The sequence below is a fragment of the Lepisosteus oculatus genome, chromosome 4 (genome assembly GCF_040954835.1).
Source record: "Lepisosteus oculatus isolate fLepOcu1 chromosome 4, fLepOcu1.hap2, whole genome shotgun sequence".
Lineage (NCBI taxonomy): Eukaryota > Metazoa > Chordata > Actinopteri > Semionotiformes > Lepisosteidae > Lepisosteus > Lepisosteus oculatus.
Window position 1 is genome coordinate 1,005,423 of NC_090699.1, and position 20,866 is coordinate 1,026,288.

Genomic DNA, 20,866 nt, shown 5'->3' on the forward strand with positions numbered 1-20,866 from the left:
TTCTATCTGTTGTCTTGATTGTTTCCCACTCATTCCTTTTGGTTTGGGGAATATGTCAAAATCCCATGCCCAGAGAACTTCAGATAGAGTTCGCGGAAATGCTCAGTGGACAACCCAGGCAGGGTAAGGATCAGCATTTCCACACTACTCAGAGAATTTTTATTTTCAGGGATGGATTTTTAGCCCAATTCAAGTTGAAGAAAAGTGGTTTCGTGAAAATCGCAGAAAATTTTTTTTCAGAAACTCCGGGGTGCCTGGAGGTCGCGGTGCACCACGCGACAGTTGTATTCCAAAACCGAGTCACTCAGATCACACGAGCACCCAAGCATGCTTGAAACTCATTCAAATGCAAGTGCTTCTATCTGTTGTCTTGATTGTTTCCCACTCATTCCTTTTGGTTTGGGCAATATGTCAAACTCCCATGCCCAGAGAACTTCAGATAGAGTTCGCGGAAATGCTCAGTGGACAACCCAGGCAGGGTAAGGATCAGCATTTCCACACTACTCAGAGAATTTTTATTTTCAGGGATGGATTTTTAGCCCAATTCAAGTTGAAGAAAAGTGGTTTAGTGAAAATCGCAGAAAAATTTTTTTCAGAAATTCTGGGGTGCCTGGAGGTCGCGGTGCACCACGCGACAGTTGTATTCCAAAACCGAGTCACTCAGATCACACGAGCACCCAAGCATGTTTGAAACTCATTCAAATGCAAGCGCTTCTATCTGTGGTCTTGATTGTTTCCCACTCATTCCTTTTGGTTTGGGGAATATGTCAAAATCCCATGCCCAGAGAACTTCAGATAGAGTTCGCGGAAATGCTCAGTGGACAACCCAGGCAGGGTAAGGATCAGCATTTCCACACTACTCAGAGAATTTTTATTTTCAGGGATGGATTTGTAGCCCAATTCAAGTTGAAGAAAAGTGGTTTCGTGAAAATCGCAGAAAATTTTTTTTCAGAAACTCCGGGGTGCCTGGAGGTCGCGGTGCACCACGAGACAGTTATATTTCAAAACTGAGTCACTCAGATCACACGAGTACCCAAGCATACTTGAAACTCATTCAAATGCAAGTGCTTCTATCTGTTGTCTTGATTGTTTCCCACTCATTCCTTTTGGTTTGGGGAATATGTCAAAATCCCATGCCCAGAGAACTTCAGATAGAGTTCGCGGAAATGCTCAGTGGACAACCCAGGCAGGGTAAGGATCAGCATTTCCACACTACTCAGAGAATTTTTATTTTCAGGGATGGATTTTTAGCCCAATTCAAGTTGAAGAAAAGTGGTTTCGTGAAAATCGCAGAAAATTTTTTTTCAGAAACTCCGGGGTGCCTGGAGGTCGCGGTGCACCACACGACAGTTGTATTCCAAAACTGAGTCACTCAGATCACACGAGTACCAAGCATGCTTGAAACTCATTCAAATGCAAGTGCTTCTATCTGTTGTCTTGATTGTTTCCCACTCATTCCTTTTGGTTTGGGGAATATGTCAAAATCCCATGCCCAGAGAACTTCAGATAGAGTTCGCGGAAATGATCAGTGGACAACCCAGGCAGGGTAAGGATCAGCATTTCCACACTACTCAGAGAATTTTTATTTTCAGGGATGGATTTTTAGCCCAATTCAAGTTGAAGAAAAGTGGTTTCGTGAAAATCGCAGAAAATTTTTTTTCAGAAACTCTGGGGTGCCTGGAGGTCGCGGTTCACCACGCGACAGTTGTATTCCAAAACCGAGTCACTCAGATCACACGAGCACCCTAGCATGCTTGAAACTCATTCAAATGCAAGTGCTTCTATCTGTTGTCTTGATTGTTTCCCACTCATTCCTTTTGGTTTGGGGAATATGTCAAAATCCCATGCCCAGAGAACTTCAGATAGAGTTCGCGGAAATGCTCAGTGGACAACCCAGGCAGGGTAAGGATCAGCATTTCCACACTACTCAGAGAATTTTTATTTTCAGGGATGGATTTTTAGCCCAATTCAAGTTGAAGAAAAGTGGTTTCGTGAAAATCGCAGAAAATTTTTTTTCAGAAACTCCGGGGTGCCTGGAGGTCGCGGTGCACCACGCGACAGTTGTATTCCAAAACCGAGTCACTCAGATCACACGAGCACCCAAGCATGCTTGAAACTCATTCAAATGCAAGTGCTTCTATCTGTTGTCTTGATTGTTTCCCACTCATTCCTTTTGGTTTGGGGAATATGTCAAACTCCCATGCCCAGAGAACTTCAGATAGAGTTCGCGGAAATGCTCAGTGGACAACCCAGGCAGGGTAAGGATCAGCATTTCCACACTACTCAGAGAATTTTTATTTTCAGGGATGGATTTTTAGCCCAATTCAAGTTGAAGAAAAGTGGTTTCGTGAAAATCGCAGAAAAAATTTTTTCAGAAACTCCGGGGTGCCTGGAGGTCGCGGTGCACCACGCGACAGTTGTATTCCAAAACTGAGTCACTCAGATCACACGAGCACCCAAGCATGCTTGAAACTCATTCAAATGCAAGTGCTTCTATCTGTTGTCTTGATTGTTTCCCACTCATTCCTTTTGGTTTGGGGAATATGTCAAACTCCCATGCCCAGAGAACTTCAGATAGAGTTCGCGGAAATGCTCAGTGGACAACCCAGGCAGGGTAAGGATCAGCATTTCCACACTACTCAGAGAATTTTTATTTTCAGGGATGGATTTTTAGCCCAATTCAAGTTGAAGAAAAGTGGTTTAGTGAAAATCGCAGAAAAATTTTTTTCAGAAATTCTGGGGTGCCTGGAGGTCGCGGTGCACCACGCGACAGTTGTATTCCAAAACCGAGTCACTCAGATCACACGAGCACCCAAGCATGCTTGAAACTCATTCAAATGCAAGTGCTTCTATCTGTTGTCTTGATTGTTTCCCACTCATTCCTTTTGGTTTGGGGAATATGTCAAAATCCCATGCCCAGAGAACTTCAGATAGAGTTCGCGGAAATGCTCAGTGGACAACCCAGGCAGGGTAAGGATCAGCATTTCCACACTACTCAGAGAATTTTTATTTTCAGGGATGGATTTTTAGCCCAATTCAAGTTGAAGAAAAGTGGTTTCGTGAAAATCGCAGAAAATTTTTTTTCAGAAACTCCGGGGTGCCTGGAGGTCGCGGTGCACCACGCGACAGTTGTATTCCAAAACCGAGTCACTCAGATCACACGAGCACCCAAGCATGCTTGAAACTCATTCAAATGCAAGTGCTTCTATCTGTTGTCTTGATTGTTTCCCACTCATTCCTTTTGGTTTGGGCAATATGTCAAACTCCCATGCCCAGAGAACTTCAGATAGAGTTCGCGGAAATGCTCAGTGGACAACCCAGGCAGGGTAAGGATCAGCATTTCCACACTACTCAGAGAATTTTTATTTTCAGGGATGGATTTTTAGCCCAATTCAAGTTGAAGAAAAGTGGTTTAGTGAAAATCACAGAAAAATTTTTTTCAGAAACTCTGGGGTGCCTGGAGGTCGCGGTGCACCACGCGACAGTTGTATTCCAAAACCGAGTCACTCAGATCACACGAGCACCCAAGCATGTTTGAAACTCATTCAAATGCAAGCGCTTCTATCTGTGGTCTTGATTGTTTCCCACTCATTCCTTTTGGTTTGGGGAATATGTCAAAATCCCATGCCCAGAGAACTTCAGATAGAGTTCGCGGAAATGCTCAGTGGACAACCCAGGCAGGGTAAGGATCAGCATTTCCACACTACTCAGAGAATTTTTATTTTCAGGGATGGATTTGTAGCCCAATTCAAGTTGAAGAAAAGTGGTTTCGTGAAAATCGCAGAAAATTTTTTTTCAGAAACTCCGGGGTGCCTGGAGGTCGCGGTGCACCACGAGACAGTTATATTTCAAAACTGAGTCACTCAGATCACACGAGTACCCAAGCATACTTGAAACTCATTCAAATGCAAGTGCTTCTATCTGTTGTCTTGATTGTTTCCCACTCATTCCTTTTGGTTTGGGGAATATGTCAAAATCCCATGCCCAGAGAACTTCAGATAGAGTTTGCGGAAATGCTCAGTGGACAACCCAGGCAGGGTAAGGATCAGCATTTCCACACTACTCAGAGAATTTTTATTTTCAGGGATGGATTTTTAGCCCAATTCAAGTTGAAGAAAAGTGGTTTCGTGAAAATCGCAGAAAATTTTTTTTCAGAAACTCCGGGGTGCCTGGAGGTCGCGGTGCACCACACGACAGTTGTATTCCAAAACCGAGTCACTCACATCACACGAGCACCCAAGCATGCTTGAAACTCATTCAAATGCAAGTGCTTCTATCTGTTGTCTTGATTGTTTCCCACTCATTCCTTTTGGTTTGGGGAATATGTCAAAATCCCATGCCCAGAGAACTTCAGATAGAGTTCGCGGAAATGCTCAGTGGACAACCCAGGCAGGGTAAGGATCAGCATTTCCACACTACTCAGAGAATTTTTATTTTCAGGGATGGATTTTTAGCCCAATTCAAGTTGAAGAAAAGTGGTTTCGTGAAAATCGCAGAAAATTTTTTTTCAGAAACTCCGGGGTGCCTGGAGGTCGCGGTGCACCACGCGACAGTTGTATTCCAAAACCGAGTCACTCAGATCACACGAGCACCCAAGCATGCTTGAAACTCATTCAAATGCAAGTGCTTCTATCTGTTGTCTTGATTGTTTCCCACTCATTCCTTTTGGTTTGGGGAATATGTCAAACTCCCATGCCCAGAGAACTTCAGATAGAGTTCGCGGAAATGCTCAGTGGACAACCCAGGCAGGGTAAGGATCAGCATTTCCACACTACTCAGAGAATTTTTATTTTCAGGGATGGATTTTTAGCCCAATTCAAGTTGAAGAAAAGTGGTTTAGTGAAAATCGCAGAAAAAATTTTTTCAGAAACTCTGGGGTGCCTGGAGGTCGCGGTGCACCACGCGACAGTTGTATTCCAAAACCGAGTCACTCAGATCACACGAGCACCCAAGCATGCTTGAAACTCATTCAAATGCAAGTGCTTCTATCTGTTGTCTTGATTGTTTCCCACTCATTCCTTTTGGTTTGGGGAATATGTCAAAATCCCATGCCCAGAGAAATTCAGATAGAGTTCGCGGAAATGCTCAGTGGACAACCCAGGCTGGGTAAGGATCAGCATTTCCACACTACTCAGAGAATTTTTATTTTCAGGGATGGATTTTTAGCCCAATTCAAGTTGAAGAAAAGTGGTTTTGTGAAAATTGCAGAAAATTTTTTTTCAGAAACTCTGGGGTGCCTGGAGGTCGCGGTGCACCACGCGACAGTTGTATTCCAAAACCGAGTCACTCAGATCACACGAGCACCCAAGCATGCTTGAAACTCATTCAAATGCAAGCGCTTCTATCTGTGGTCTTGATTGTTTCCCACTCATTCCTTTTGGTTTGGGGAATATGTCAAAATCCCATGCCCAGAGAACTTCAGATAGAGTTCGCGGAAATGCTCAGTGGACAACCCAGGCAGGGTAAGGATCAGCATTTCCACACTACTCAGAGAATTTTTATTTTCAGGGATGGATTTGTAGCCCAATTCAAGTTGAAGAAAAGTGGTTTCGTGAAAATCGCAGAAAATTTTTTTTCAGAAACTCCGGGGTGCCTGGAGGTCGCGGTGCACCACGAGACAGTTATATTTCAAAACTGAGTCACTCAGATCACACGAGTACCCAAGCATACTTGAAACTCATTCAAATGCAAGTGCTTCTATCTGTTGTCTTGATTGTTTCCCACTCATTCCTTTTGGTTTGGGGAATATGTCAAAATCCCATGCCCAGAGAACTTCAGATAGAGTTCGCGGAAATGCTCAGTGGACAAACCAGGCAGGGTAAGGATCAGCATTTCCACACAACTCAGAGAATTTTTATTTTCAGGGATGGATTTTTAGCCCAATTCAAGTTGAAGAAAAGTGGTTTCGTGAAACTCGCAGAAAATTTTTTTTCAGAAACTCCGGGGTGCCTGGAGGTCGCGGTGCACCACGCGACAGTTGTATTCCAAAACCGAGTCACTCAGATCACACGAGCACCCAAGCATGCTTGAAACTCATTCAAATGCAAGTGCTTCTATCTGTTTTCTTGATTGTTTCCCACTCATTCCTTTTGGTTTGGGGAATATGTCAAAATCCCATGCCCAGAGAACTTCAGATAGAGTTCGCGGAAATTCTCAGTGGACAACCCAGGCAGGGTAAGGATCAGCATTTCCACACTACTCAGAGAATTTTTATTTTCAGGGATGGATTTTTAGCCCAATTCAAGTTGAAGAAAAGTGGTTTCGTGAAAATCGCAGAAAATTTTTTTTCAGAAACTCCGGGGTGCCTGGAGGTCGCGGTGCACCACGCGACAGTTGTATTCCAAAACTGAGTCACTCAGATCACACGAGCACCCAAGCATGCTTGAAACTCATTCAAATTCAAGTGCTTCTATCTGTTGTCTTGATTGTTTCCCACTCATTCCTTTTGGTTTGGGGAATATGTCAAAATCCCATGCCCAGAGAACTTCAGATAGAGTTCGCGGAAATGCTCAGTGGACAACCCAGGCAGGGTAAGGATCAGCATTTCCACACTACTCAGAGAATTTTTATTTTCAGGGATGGATTATTAGCCCAATTCAAGTTGAAGAAAAGTGGTTTCGTGAGAATCGCAGAAAATTTTTTTTCAGAAACTCCGGGGTGCCTGGAGGTCGCGGTGCACCACGCGACAGTTGTATTCCAAAACTGAGTCACTCAGATCACACGAGCACCCAAGCATGCTTGAAACTCATTCAAATGCAAGTGCTTCTATCTGTTGTCTTGATTGTTTCCCACTCATTCCTTTTGGTTTGGGGAATATGTCAAAATCCCATGCCCAGAGAACTTCAGATAGAGTTCGCGGAAATGCTCAGTGGACAACCCAGGCAGGGTAAAGATCAGCATTTCCACACTACTCAGAGAATTTTTATTTTCAGGGATGGATTTTTAGCCCAATTCAAGTTGAAGAAAAGTGGTTTCGTGAAAATCGCAGAAAATTTTTTTTCAGAAACTCCGGGGTGCCTGGAGGTCGCGATGCACCACGCGACAGTTGTATTCCAAAACTGAGTCACTCAGATCACACGAGTACCAAGCATGCTTGAAACTCATTCAAATGCAAGTGCTTCTATCTGTTGTCTTGATTGTTTCCCACTCATTCCTTTTGGTTTGGGGAATATGTCAAAATCCCATGCCCAGAGAACTTCAGATAGAGTTCGCGGAAATGCTCAGTGGACAACCCAGGCAGGGTAAGGATCAGCATTTCCACACTACTCAGAGAATTTTTATTTTCAGGGATGGATTTTTAGCCCAATTCAAGTTGAAGAAAAGTGGTTTCGTGAAAATCGCAGAAAATTTTTTTTCAGAAACTCCGGGGTGCCTGGAGGTCGCGGTGCACCACGCGATAGTTGTATTCCAAAACCGAGTCACTCAGATCACACGAGCACCCATGCATGCTTGAAACTCATTCAAATTCAAGTGCTTCTATCTGTTGTCTTGATTGTTTCCCACTCATTCCTTTTGGTTTGGGGAATATGTCAAAATCCCATGCCCAGAGAACTTCAGATAGAGTTCGCGGAAATGATCAGTGGACAACCCAGGCAGGGTAAGGATCAGCATTTCCACACTACTCAGAGAATTTTTATTTTCAGGGATGGATTTTTAGCCCAATTCAAGTTGAAGAAAAGTGGTTTCGTGAGAATCGCAGAAAATTTTTTTTCAGAAACTCCGGGGTGCCTGGAGGTCGCGGTGCACCACGCGACAGTTGTATTCCAAAACTGAGTCACTCAGATCACACGAGCACCCAAGCATGCTTGAAACTCATTCAAATGCAAGTGCTTCTATCTGTTGTCTTGATTGTTTCCCACTCATTCCTTTTGGTTTGGGGAATATGTCAAAATCCCATGCCCAGAGAACTTCAGATAGAGTTCGCGGAAATGCTCAGTGGACAACCCAGGCAGGGTAAAGATCAGCATTTCCACACTACTCAGAGAATTTTTATTTTCAGGGATGGATTTTTAGCCCAATTCAAGTTGAAGAAAAGTGGTTTCGTGAAAATCGCAGAAAATGTTTTTTCAGAAACTCTGGGGTGCCTGGAGGTCGCGGTGCACCACGCGACAGTTGTATTCCAAAACTGAGTCACTCAGATCACACGAGTACCAAGCATGCTTGAAACTCATTCAAATGCAAGTGCTTCTATCTGTTGTCTTGATTGTTTCCCACTCATTCCTTTTGGTTTGGGGAATATGTCAAAATCCCATGCCCAGAGAACTTCAGATAGAGTTCGCGGAAATGCTCAGTGGACAACCCAGGCAGGGTAAGGATCAGCATTTCCACACTACTCAGAGAATTTTTATTTTCAGGGATGGATTTTTAGCCCAATTCAAGTTGAAGAAAAGTGGTTTCGTGAAAATCGCAGAAAATTTTTTTTCAGAAACTCCGGGGTGCCTGGAGGTCGCGGTGCACCACGCGATAGTTGTATTCCAAAACCGAGTCACTCAGATCACACGAGCACCCATGCATGCTTGAAACTCATTCAAATGCAAGTGCTTCTATCTGTTGTCTTGATTGTTTCCCACTCATTCCTTTTGGTTTGGGGAATATGTCAAAATCCCATGCCCAGAGAACTTCAGATAGAGTTCGCGGAAATGATCAGTGGACAACCCAGGCAGGGTAAGGATCAGCATTTCCACACTACTCAGAGAATTTTTATTTTCAGGGATGGATTTTTAGCCCAATTCAAGTTGAAGAAAAGTGGTTTCGTGAAAATCGCAGAAAATTTTTTTTCAGAAACTCCGGGGTGCCTGGAGGTCGCGGTGCACCACGCGACAGTTGTATTCGAAAACTGAGTCACTCAGATCACACGAGCACCCAAGCATGCTTGAAACTCATTCAAATGCAAGTGCTTCTATCTGTTGTCTTTATTGTTTCCCACTCATTCCTTTTGGTTTGGGGAATATGTCAAAATCCCATGCCCAGAGAACTTCAGATAGAGTTCGCGGAAATGCTCAGTGGACAACCCAGGCAGGGTAAGGATCAGCATTTCCACACTACTCAGAGAATTTTTATTTTCAGGGATGGATTTTTAGCCCAATTCAAGTTGAAGAAAAGTGGTTTAGTGAAAATCGCAGAAAAAATTTTTTCAGAAATTCTGGGGTGCCTGGAGGTCGCGGTGCACCACGCGACAGTTGTATTCCAAAACCGAGTCACTCAGATCACACGAGCACCCAAGCATGCTTGAAACTCATTCAAATGCAAGTGCTTCTATCTGTTGTCTTGATTGTTTCCCACTCATTCCTTTTGGTTTGGGGAATATGTCAAAATCCCATGCCCAGAGAACTTCAGATAGAGTTCGCGGAAATGCTCAGTGGACAACCCAGGCAGGGTAAGGATCAGCATTTCCACACTACTCAGAGAATTTTTATTTTCAGGGATGGATTTTTAGCCCAATTCAAGTTGAAGAAAAGTGGTTTCGTGAAAATCGCAGAAAATTTTTTTTCAGAAACTCCGGGGTGCCTGGAGGGCGCGGTGCACCACGCGACAGTTGTATTCCAAAACCGAGTCACTCAGATCACACGAGCACCCAAGCATGCTTGAAACTCATTCAAATGCAAGTGCTTCTATCTGTTGTCTTGATTGTTTCCCACTCATTCCTTTTGGTTTGGGGAATATGTCAAACTCCCATGCCCAGAGAACTTCAGATAGAGTTCGCGGAAATGCTCAGTGGACAACCCAGGCAGGGTAAGGATCAGCATTTCCACACTACTCAGAGAATTTTTATTTTCAGGGATGGATTTTTAGCCCAATTCAAGTTGAAGAAAAGTGGTTTAGTGAAAATCGCAGAAAAATTTTTTTCAGAAACTCTGGGGTGCCTGGAGGTCGCGGTGCACCACGCGACAGTTGTATTCCAAAACCGAGTCACTCAGATCACACGAGCACCCAAGCATGCTTGAAACTCATTCAAATGCAAGTGCTTCTATCTGTTGTCTTGATTGTTTCCCACTCATTCCTTTTGGTTTGGGGAATATGTCAAAATCCCATGCCCAGAGAAATTCAGATAGAGTTCGCGGAAATGCTCAGTGGACAACCCAGGCAGGGTAAGGATCAGCATTTCCACACTACTCAGAGAATTTTTATTTTCAGGGATGGATTTTTAGCCCAATTCAAGTTGAAGAAAAGTGGTTTCGTGAAACTCGCAGAAATTTTTTTTTCAGAAACTCCGGGGTGCCTGGACGTCGCGGTGCACCACGCGACAGTTGTATTCCAAAACCGAGTCACTCAGATCACACGAGCACCCAAGCATGCTTGAAACTCATTCAAATGCAAGTGCTTCTATCTGTTTTCTTGATTGTTTCCCACTCATTCCTTTTGGTTTGGGGAATATGTCAAAATCCCATGCCCAGAGAACTTCAGATAGAGTTCGCGGAAATGCTCAGTGGACAACCCAGGCAGGGTAAGGATCAGCATTTCCACACTACTCAGAGAATTTTTATTTTCAGGGATGGATTTTTAGCCCAATTCAAGTTGAAGAAAAGTGGTTTCGTGAAAATCGCAGAAAATTTTTTTTCAGAAACTCCGGGGTGCCTGGAGGTCGCGGTGCACCACGCGACAGTTGTATTCCAAAACTGAGTCACTCAGATCACACGAGCACCCAAGCATGCTTGAAACTCATTCAAATGCAAGTGCTTCTATCTGTTGTCTTGATTGTTTCCCACTCATTCCTTTTGGTTTGGGGAATATGTCAAAATCCCATGCCCAGAGAACTTCAGATAGAGTTCGCGGAAATGCTCAGTGGACAACCCAGGCAGGGTAAGGATCAGCATTTCCACACTACTCAGAGAATTTTTATTTTCAGGGATGGATTTTTAGCCCAATTCAAGTTGAAGAAAAGTGGTTTCGTGAGAATCGCAGAAAATTTTTTTTCAGAAACTCCGGGGTGCCTGGAGGTCGCGGTGCACCACGCGACAGTTGTATTCCAAAACTGAGTCACTCAGATCACACGAGCACCCAAGCATGCTTGAAACTCATTCAAATGCAAGTGCTTCTATCTGTTGTCTTGATTGTTTCCCACTCATTCCTTTTGGTTTGGGGAATATGTCAAATTCCCATGCCCAGAGAACTTCAGATAGAGTTCGCGGAAATGCTCAGTGGACAACCCAGGCAAGGTAAGGATCAGCATTTCCACACTACTCAGAGAATTTTTATTTTCAGGGATGGATTTTTAGCCCAATTCAAGTTGAAGAAAAGTGGTTTCGTGAAAATCGCAGAAATTTTTTTTTCAGAAACTCCGGGGTGCCTGGTGCACCACGCGACAGTTGTATTCCAAAACCGAGTCACTCAGATCACACGAGCACCCAAGCATGCTTGAAACTCATTCAAATGCAAGTGCTTCTATCTGTTGTCTTTATTGTTTCCCACTCATTCCTTTTGGTTTGGGGAATATGTCAAAATCCCATGCCCAGAGAACTTCAGATAGAGTTCGCGGAAATGCTCAGTGGACAACCCAGGCAGGGTAAGGATCAGCATTTCCACACTACTCAGAGAATTTTTATTTTCAGGGATGGATTTTTAGCCCAATTCAAGTTGAAGAAAAGTGGTTTCGTGAAAATCGCAGAAAATTTTTTTTCAGAAACTCCGGGGTGCCTGGAGGTCGCGGTGCACCACGCGACAGTTGTATTCCAAAACTGAGTCACTCAGATCACACCAGCACCCAAGCATGCTTGAAACTCATTCAAATGCAAGTGCTTCTATCTGTTGTCTTGATTGTTTCCCACTCATTCCTTTTGGTTTGGGGAATATGTCAAAATCCCATGCCCAGAGAACTTCAGATAGAGTTCGCGGAAATGCTCAGTGGACAACCCAGGCAGGGTAAGGATCAGCATTTCCACACTACTCAGAGAATTTTTACTTTCAGGGATGGATTTTTAGCCCAATTCAAGTTGAAGAAAAGTGGTTTCGTGAAAATCGCAGAAAATTTTTTTTCAGAAACTCCGGGGTGCCTGGAGGTCGCGGTGCACCACGAGACAGTTGTATTCCAAAACTGAGTCACTCAGATCACACGAGCACCCAAGCATGCTTGAAACTCATTCAAATTTAAGTGCTTCTATCTGTTGTCTTGATTGTTTCCCACTCATTCCTTTTGGTTTGGGGAATATGTCAAAATCCCATGCCCAGAGAACTTCAGATAGAGTTCGCGGAAATGCTCAGTGGACAACCCAGGCAGGGTAAGGATCAGCATTTCCACACTACTCAGAGAATTTTTATTTTCAGGGATGGATTTTTAGCCCAATTCAAGTTGAAGAAAAGTGGTTTCGTGAAAATCGCAGAAAATTTTTTTTCAGAAACTCCGGGGTGCCTGGAGGTCGCGGTGCACCACACGACAGTTGTATTCCAAAACTGAGTCACTCAGATCACACGAGTACCAAGCATGCTTGAAACTCATTCAAATGCAAGTGCTTCTATCTGTTGTCTTGATTGTTTCCCACTCATTCCTTTCGGTTTGGGGAATATGTCAAAATCCCATGCCCAGAGAACTTCAGATAGAGTTCGCGGAAATGCTCAGTGGACAACCCAGGCAGGGTAAGGATCAGCATTTCCACACTACTCAGAGAATTTTTATTTTCAGGGATGGATTTTTAGCCCAATTCAAGTTGAAGAAAAGTGGTTTAGTGAAAATCGCAGAAAAATTTTTTTCAGAAATTCTGGGGTGCCTGGAGGTCGCGGTGCACCACGCGACAGTTGTATTCCAAAACCGAGTCACTCAGATCACACGAGCACCCAAGCATGCTTGAAACTCATTCAAATGCAAGTGCTTCTATCTGTTGTCTTGATTGTTTCCCACTCATTCCTTTTGGTTTGGGGAATATGTCAAAATCCCATGCCCAGAGAACTTCAGATAGAGTTCGCGGAAATGCTCAGTGGACAACCCAGGCAGGGTAAGGATCAGCATTTCCACACTACTCAGAGAATTTTTATTTTCAGGGATGGATTTTTAGCCCAATTCAAGTTGAAGAAAAGTGGTTTCGTGAAACTCGCAGAAAATTTTTTTTCAGAAACTCCGGGGTGCCTGGAGGTCGCGGTGCACCACGCGACAGTTGTATTCCAAAACTGAGTCACTCAGATCACACGAGCACCCAAGCATGCTTGAAACTCATTCAAATGCAAGTGCTTCTATCTGTTGTCTTGATTGTTTCCCACTCATTCCTTTTGGTTTGGGGAATATGTCAAATTCCCATGCCCAGAAAACTTCAGATAGAGTTCGCGGAAATGCTCAGTGGACAACCCAGGCAAGGTAAGGATCAGCATTTCCACACTACTCAGAGAATTTTTAATTTCAGGGATGGATTTTTAGCCCAATTCAAGTTGAAGAAAAGTGGTTTCGTGAAAATCGCAGAAATTTTTTTTTCAGAAACTCCGGGGTGCCTGGTGCACCACGCGACAGTTGTATTCCAAAACCGAGTCACTCAGATCACACGAGCACCCAAGCATGCTTGAAACTCATTCAAATGCAAGTGCTTCTATCTGTTGTCTTTATTGTTTCCCACTCATTCCTTTTGGTTTGGGGAATATGTCAAAATCCCATGCCCAGAGAACTTCAGATAGAGTTCGCGGAAATGCTCAGTGGACAACCCAGGCAAGGTAAGGATCAGCATTTCCACACTACTCAGAGAATTTTTATTTTCAGGGATGGATTTTTAGCCCAATTCAAGTTGAAGAAAAGTGGTTTCGTGAAAATCGCAGAAAATGTTTTTTCAGAAACTCCGGGGTGCCTGGAGGTCGCGGTGCACCACGCGACAGTTGTATTCCAAAACCGAGTCACTCAGATCACACGAGCACCCAAGCATGCTTGAAACTCATTCAAATGCAAGTGCTTCTATCTGTTGTCTTGATTGTTTCCCACTCATTCCTTTTGGTTTGGGGAATATGTCAAAATCCCATGCCCAGAGAACTTCAGATAGAGTTCGCGGAAATGCTCAGTGGACAACCCAGGCAGGGTAAGGATCAGCATTTCCACACTACTCAGAGAATTTTTATTTTCAGGGATGGATTTTTAGCCCAATTCAAGTTGAAGAAAAGTGGTTTCGTGAAAATCGCAGAAAATTTTTTTTCAGAAACTCCGGGGTGCCTGGAGGTCGCGGTGCACCACGCGACAGTTGTATTCCAAAACCGAGTCACTCAGATCACACGAGCACCCAAGCATGCTTGAAACTCATTCAAATGCAAGTGCTTCTATCTGTTGTCTTGATTGTTTCCCACTCATTCCTTTTGGTTTGGGGAATATGTCAAACTCCCATGCCCAGAGAACTTCAGATAGAGTTCGCGGAAATGCTCAGTGGACAACCCAGGCAGGGTAAGGATCAGCATTTCCACACTACTCAGAGAATTTTTATTTTCAGGGATGGATTTTTAGCCCAATTCAAGTTGAAGAAAAGTGGTTTCGTGAAACTCGCAGAAAATTTTTTTTCAGAAACTCCGGGGTGCCTGGACGTCGCGGTGCACCACGCGACAGTTGTATTCCAAAACCGAGTCACTCAGATCACACGAGCACCCAAGCATGCTTGAAACTCATTCAAATGCAAGTGCTTCTATCTGTTTTCTTGATTGTTTCCCACTCATTCCTTTTGGTTTGGGGAATATGTCAAAATCCCATGCCCAGAGAACTTCAGATAGAGTTCGCGGAAATTCTCAGTGGACAACCCAGGCAGGGTAAGGATCAGCATTTCCACACTACTCAGAGAATTTTTATTTTCAGGGATGGATTTTTAGCCCAATTCAAGTTGAAGAAAAGTGGTTTCGTGAAAATCGCAGAAAAATTTTTTTCAGAAATTCTGGGGTGCCTGGAGGTCGCGGTGCACCACGCGACAGTTGTATTCCAAAACCGAGTCACTCAGATCACACGAGCACCCAAGCATGCTTGAAACTCATTCAAATGCAAGTGCTTCTATCTGTTGTCTTGATTGTTTCCCACTCATTCCTTTTGGTTTGGGGAATATGTCAAAATCCCATGCCCAGAGAACTTCAGATAGAGTTCGCGGAAATGCTCAGTGGACAACCCAGGCAGGGTAAGAATCAGCATTTCCACACTACTCAGAGAATTTTTATTTTCAGGGATGGATTTTTAGCCCAATTCAAGTTGAAGAAAAGTGGTTTCGTGAGAATCGCAGAAAATTTTTTTTCAGAAACTCCGGGGTGCCTGGAGGTCGCGGTGCACCACGCGACAGTTGTATTCCAAAACTGAGTCACTCAGATCACACGAGCACCCAAGCATGCTTGAAACTCATTCAAATGCAAGTGCTTCTATCTGTTGTCTTGATTGTTTCCCACTCATTCCTTTTGGTTTGGGGAATATGTCAAATTCCCATGCCCAGAGAACTTCAGATAGAGTTCGCGGAAATGCTCAGTGGACAACCCAGGCAAGGTAAGGATCAGCATTTCCACACTACTCAGAGAATTTTTATTTTCAGGGATGGATTTTTAGCCCAATTCAAGTTGAAGAAAAGTGGTTTCGTGAAAATCGCAGAAATTTTTTTTTCAGAAACTCCGGGGTGCCTGGTGCACCACGCGACAGTTGTATTCCAAAACCGAGTCACTCAGATCACACGAGCACCCAAGCATGCTTGAAACTCATTCAAATGCAAGTGCTTCTATCTGTTGTCTTTATTGTTTCCCACTCATTCCTTTTGGTTTGGGGAATATGTCAAAATCCCATGCCCAGAGAACTTCAGATAGAGTTCGCGGAAATGCTCAGTGGACAACCCAGGCAGGGTAAGGATCAGCATTTCCACACTACTCAGAGAATTTTTATTTTCAGGGATGGATTTTTAGCCCAATTCAAGTTGAAGAAAAGTGGTTTCGTGAAAATCGCAGAAAATTTTTTTTCAGAAACTCCGGGGTGCCTGGAGGTCGCGGTGCACCACGCGACAGTTGTATTCCAAAACTGAGTCACTCAGATCACACCAGCACCCAAGCATGCTTGAAACTCATTCAAATGCAAGTGCTTCTATCTGTTGTCTTGATTGTTTCCCACTCATTCCTTTTGGTTTGGGGAATATGTCAAAATCCCATGCCCAGAGAACTTCAGATAGAGTTCGCGGAAATGCTCAGTGGACAACCCAGGCAGGGTAAGGATCAGCATTTCCACACTACTCAGAGAATTTTTACTTTCAGGGATGGATTTTTAGCCCAATTCAAGTTGAAGAAAAGTGGTTTCGTGAAAATCGCAGAAAATTTTTTTTCAGAAACTCCGGGGTGCCTGGAGGTCGCGGTGCACCACGAGACAGTTGTATTCCAAAACTGAGTCACTCAGATCACACGAGCACCCAAGCATGCTTGAAACTCATTCAAATTTAAGTGCTTCTATCTGTTGTCTTGATTGTTTCCCACTCATTCCTTTTGGTTTGGGGAATATGTCAAAATCCCATGCCCAGAGAACTTCAGATAGAGTTCGCGGAAATGCTCAGTGGACAACCCAGGCAGGGTAAGGATCAGCATTTCCACACTACTCAGAGAATTTTTATTTTCAGGGATGGATTTTTAGCCCAATTCAAGTTGAAGAAAAGTGGTTTCGTGAAAATCGCAGAAATTTTTTTTTCAGAAACTCCGGGGTGCCTGGAGGTCGCGGTGCACCACACGACAGTTGTATTCCAAAACTGAGTCACTCAGATCACACGAGTACCAAGCATGCTTGAAACTCATTCAAATGCAAGTGCTTCTATCTGTTGTCTTGATTGTTTCCCACTCATTCCTTTTGGTTTGGGGAATATGTCAAAATCCCATGCCCAGAGAACTTCAGATAGAGTTCGCGGAAATGCTCAGTGGACAACCCAGGCAGGGTAAGGATCAGCATTTCCACACTACTCAGAGAATTTTTATTTTCAGGGATGGATTTTTAGCCCAATTCAAGTTGAAGAAAAGTGGTTTCGTGAAAATCGCAGAAAATTTTTTTTCAGAAACTCCGGGGTGCCTGGAGGTCGCGGTGCACCACGCGACAGTTGTATTCCAAAACTGAGTCACTCAGATCACACGAGTACCAAGCATGCTTGAAACTCATTCAAATGCAAGTGCTTCTATCTGTTGTCTTGATTGTTTCCCACTCATTCCTTTTGGTTTGGGGAATATGTCAAAATCCCATGCCCAGAGAACTTCAGATAGAGTTTGCGGAAATGCTCAGTGGACAACCCAGGCAGGGTAAGGATCAGCATTTCCACACTACTCAGAGAATTTTTATTTTCAGGGATGGATTTTTAGCCCAATTCAAGTTGAAGAAAAGTGGTTTCGTGAAAATCGCAGAAAATTTTTTTTCAGAAACTCCGGGGTGCCTGGAGGTCGCGGTGCACCACGCGATAGTTGTATTCCAAAACCGAGTCACTCAGATCACACGAGCACCCATGCATGCTTGAAACTCATTCAAATTCAAGTGCTTCTATCTGTTGTCTTGATTGTTTCCCACTCATTCCTTTTGGTTTGGGGAATATGTCAAAATCCCATGCCCAGAGAACTTCAGATAGAGTTCGCGGAAATGATCAGTGGACAACCCAGGCAGGGTAAGGATCAGCATTTCCACACTACTCAGAGAATTTTTATTTTCAGGGATGGATTTTTAGCCCAATTCAAGTTGAAGAAAAGTGGTTTCGTGAGAATCGCAGAAAATTTTTTTTCAGAAACTCCGGGGTGCCTGGTGCACCACGCGACAGTTGTATTCCAAAACCGAGTCACTCAGATCACACGAGCACCCAAGCATGCTTGAAACTCATTCAAATGCAAGTGCTTCTATCTGTTGTCTTTATTGTTTCCCACTCATTCCTTTTGGTTTGGGGAATATGTCAAAATCCCATGCCCAGAGAACTTCAGATAGAGTTCGCGGAAATGCTCAGTGGACAACCCAGGCAAGGTAAGGATCAGCATTTCCACACTACTCAGAGAATTTTTATTTTCAGGGATGGATTTTTAGCCCAATTCAAGTTGAAGAAAAGTGGTTTCGTGAAAATCGCAGAAAATGTTTTTTCAGAAACTCCGGGGTGCCTGGAGGTCGCGGTGCACCACGCGACAGTTGTATTCCAAAACCGAGTCACTCAGATCACACGAGCACCCAAGCATGCTTGAAACTCATTCAAATGCAAGTGCTTCTATCTGTTGTCTTGATTGTTTCCCACTCATTCCTTTTGGTTTGGGGAATATGTCAAAATCCCATGCCCAGAGAACTTCAGATAGAGTTCGCGGAAATGCTCAGTGGACAACCCAGGCAGGGTAAGGATCAGCATTTCCACACTACTCAGAGAATTTTTATTTTCAGGGATGGATTTTTAGCCCAATTCAAGTTGAAGAAAAGTGGTTTCGTGAAAATCGCAGAAAATTTTTTTTCAGAAACTCCGGGGTGCCTGGAGGTCGCGGTGCACCACGCGACAGTTGTATTCCAAAACCGAGTCACTCAGATCACACGAGCACCCAAGCATGCTTGAAACTCATTCAAATGCAAGTGCTTCTATCTGTTGTCTTGATTGTTTCCCACTCATTCCTTTTGGTTTGGGGAATATGTCAAACTCCCATGCCCAGAGAACTTCAGATAGAGTTCGCGGAAATGCTCAGTGGACAACCCAGGCAGGGTAAGGATCAGCATTTCCACACTACTCAGAGAATTTTTATTTTCAGGGATGGATTTTTAGCCCAATTCAAGTTGAAGAAAAGTGGTTTCGTGAAACTCGCAGAAAATTTTTTTTCAGAAACTCCGGGGTGCCTGGACGTCGCGGTGCACCACGCGACAGTTGTATTCCAAAACCGAGTCACTCAGATCACACGAGCACCCAAGCATGCTTGAAACTCATTCAAATGCAAGTGCTTCTATCTGTTTTCTTGATTGTTTCCCACTCATTCCTTTTGGTTTGGGGAATATGTCAAAATCCCATGCCCAGAGAACTTCAGATAGAGTTCGCGGAAATTCTCAGTGGACAACCCAGGCAGGGTAAGGATCAGCATTTCCACACTACTCAGAGAATTTTTATTTTCAGGGATGGATTTTTAGCCCAATTCAAGTTGAAGAAAAGTGGTTTCGTGAAAATCGCAGAAAAAATTTTTTCAGAAATTCTGGGGTGCCTGGAGGTCGCGGTGCACCACGCGACAGTTGTATTCCAAAACCGAGTCACTCAGATCACACGAGCACCCAAGCATGCTTGAAACTCATTCAAATGCAAGTGCTTCTATCTGTTGTCTTGATTGTTTCCCACTCATTCCTTTTGGTTTGGGGAATATGTCAAAATCCCATGCCCAGAGAACTTCAGATAGAGTTCGCGGAAATGCTCAGTGGACAACCCAGGCAGGGTAAGAATCAGCATTTCCACACTACTCAGAGAATTTTTATTTTCAGGGATGGATTTTTAGCCCAATTCAAGTTGAAGAAAAGTGGTTTCGTGAGAATCGCAGAAAATTTTTTTTCAGAAACTCCGGGGTGCCTGGAGGTCGCGGTGCACCACGCGACAGTTGTATTCCAAAACTGAGTCACTCAGATCACACGAGCACCCAAGCATGCTTGAAACTCATTCAAATGCAAGTGCTTCTATCTGTTGTCTTGATTGTTTCCCACTCATTCCTTTTGGTTTGGGGAATATGTCAAATTCCCATGCCCAGAGAACTTCAGATAGAGTTCGCGGAAATGCTCAGTGGACAACCCAGGCAAGGTAAGGATCAGCATTTCCACACTACTCAGAGAATTTTTATTTTCAGGGATGGATTTTTAGCCCAATTCAAGTTGAAGAAAAGTGGTTTCGTGAAAATCGCAGAAATTTTTTTTTCAGAAACTCCGGGGTGCCTGGTGCACCACGCGACAGTTGTATTCCAAAACCGAGTCACTCAGATCACACGAGCACCCAAGCATGCTTGAAACTCATTCAAATGCAAGTGCTTCTATCTGTTGTCTTGATTGTTTCCCACTCATTCCTTTTGGTTTGGGGAATATGTCAAAATCCCATGCCCAGAGAACTTCAGATAGAGTTCGCGGAAATGCTCAGTGGACAACCCAGGCAGGGTAAGGATCAGCATTTCCACACTACTCAGAGAATTTTTATTTTCAGGGATGGATTTTTAGCCCAATTCAAGTTGAAGAAAAGTGGTTTCGTGAAAATCGCAGAAAATTTTTTTTCAGAAACTCCGGGGTGCCTGGAGGTCGCGGTGCACCACGCGACAGTTGTATTCCAAAACTGAGTCACTCAGATCACACCAGCACCCAAGCATGCTTGAAACTCATTCAAATGCAAGTGCTTCTATCTGTTGTCTTGATTGTTTCCCACTCATTCCTTTTGGTTTGGGGAATATGTCAAAATCCCATGCCCAGAGAACTTCAGATAGAGTTCGCGGAAATGCTCAGTGGACAACCCAGGCAGGGTAAGGATCAGCATTTCCACACTACTCAGAGAATTTTTACTTTCAGGGATGGATTTTTAGCCCAATTCAAGTTGAAGAAAAGTGGTTTCGTGAAAATCGCAGAAAATTTTTTTTCAGAAACTCCGGGGTGCCTGGAGGTCGCGGTGCACCACGAGACAGTTGTATTCCAAAACTGAGTCACTCAGATCACACGAGCACCCAAGCATGCTTGAAACTCATTCAAATTTAAGTGCTTCTATCTGTTGTCTTGATTGTTTCCCACTCATTCCTTTTGGTTTGGGGAATATGTCAAAATCCCATGCCCAGAGAACTTCAGATAGAGTTCGCGGAAATGCTCAGTGGACAACCCAGGCAGGGTAAGGATCAGCATTTCCACACTACTCAGAGAATTTTTATTTTCAGGGATGGATTTTTAGCCCAATTCAAGTTGAAGAAAAGTGGTTTCGTGAAAATCGCAGAAATTTTTTTTTCAGAAACTCCGGGGTGCCTGGAGGTCGCGGTG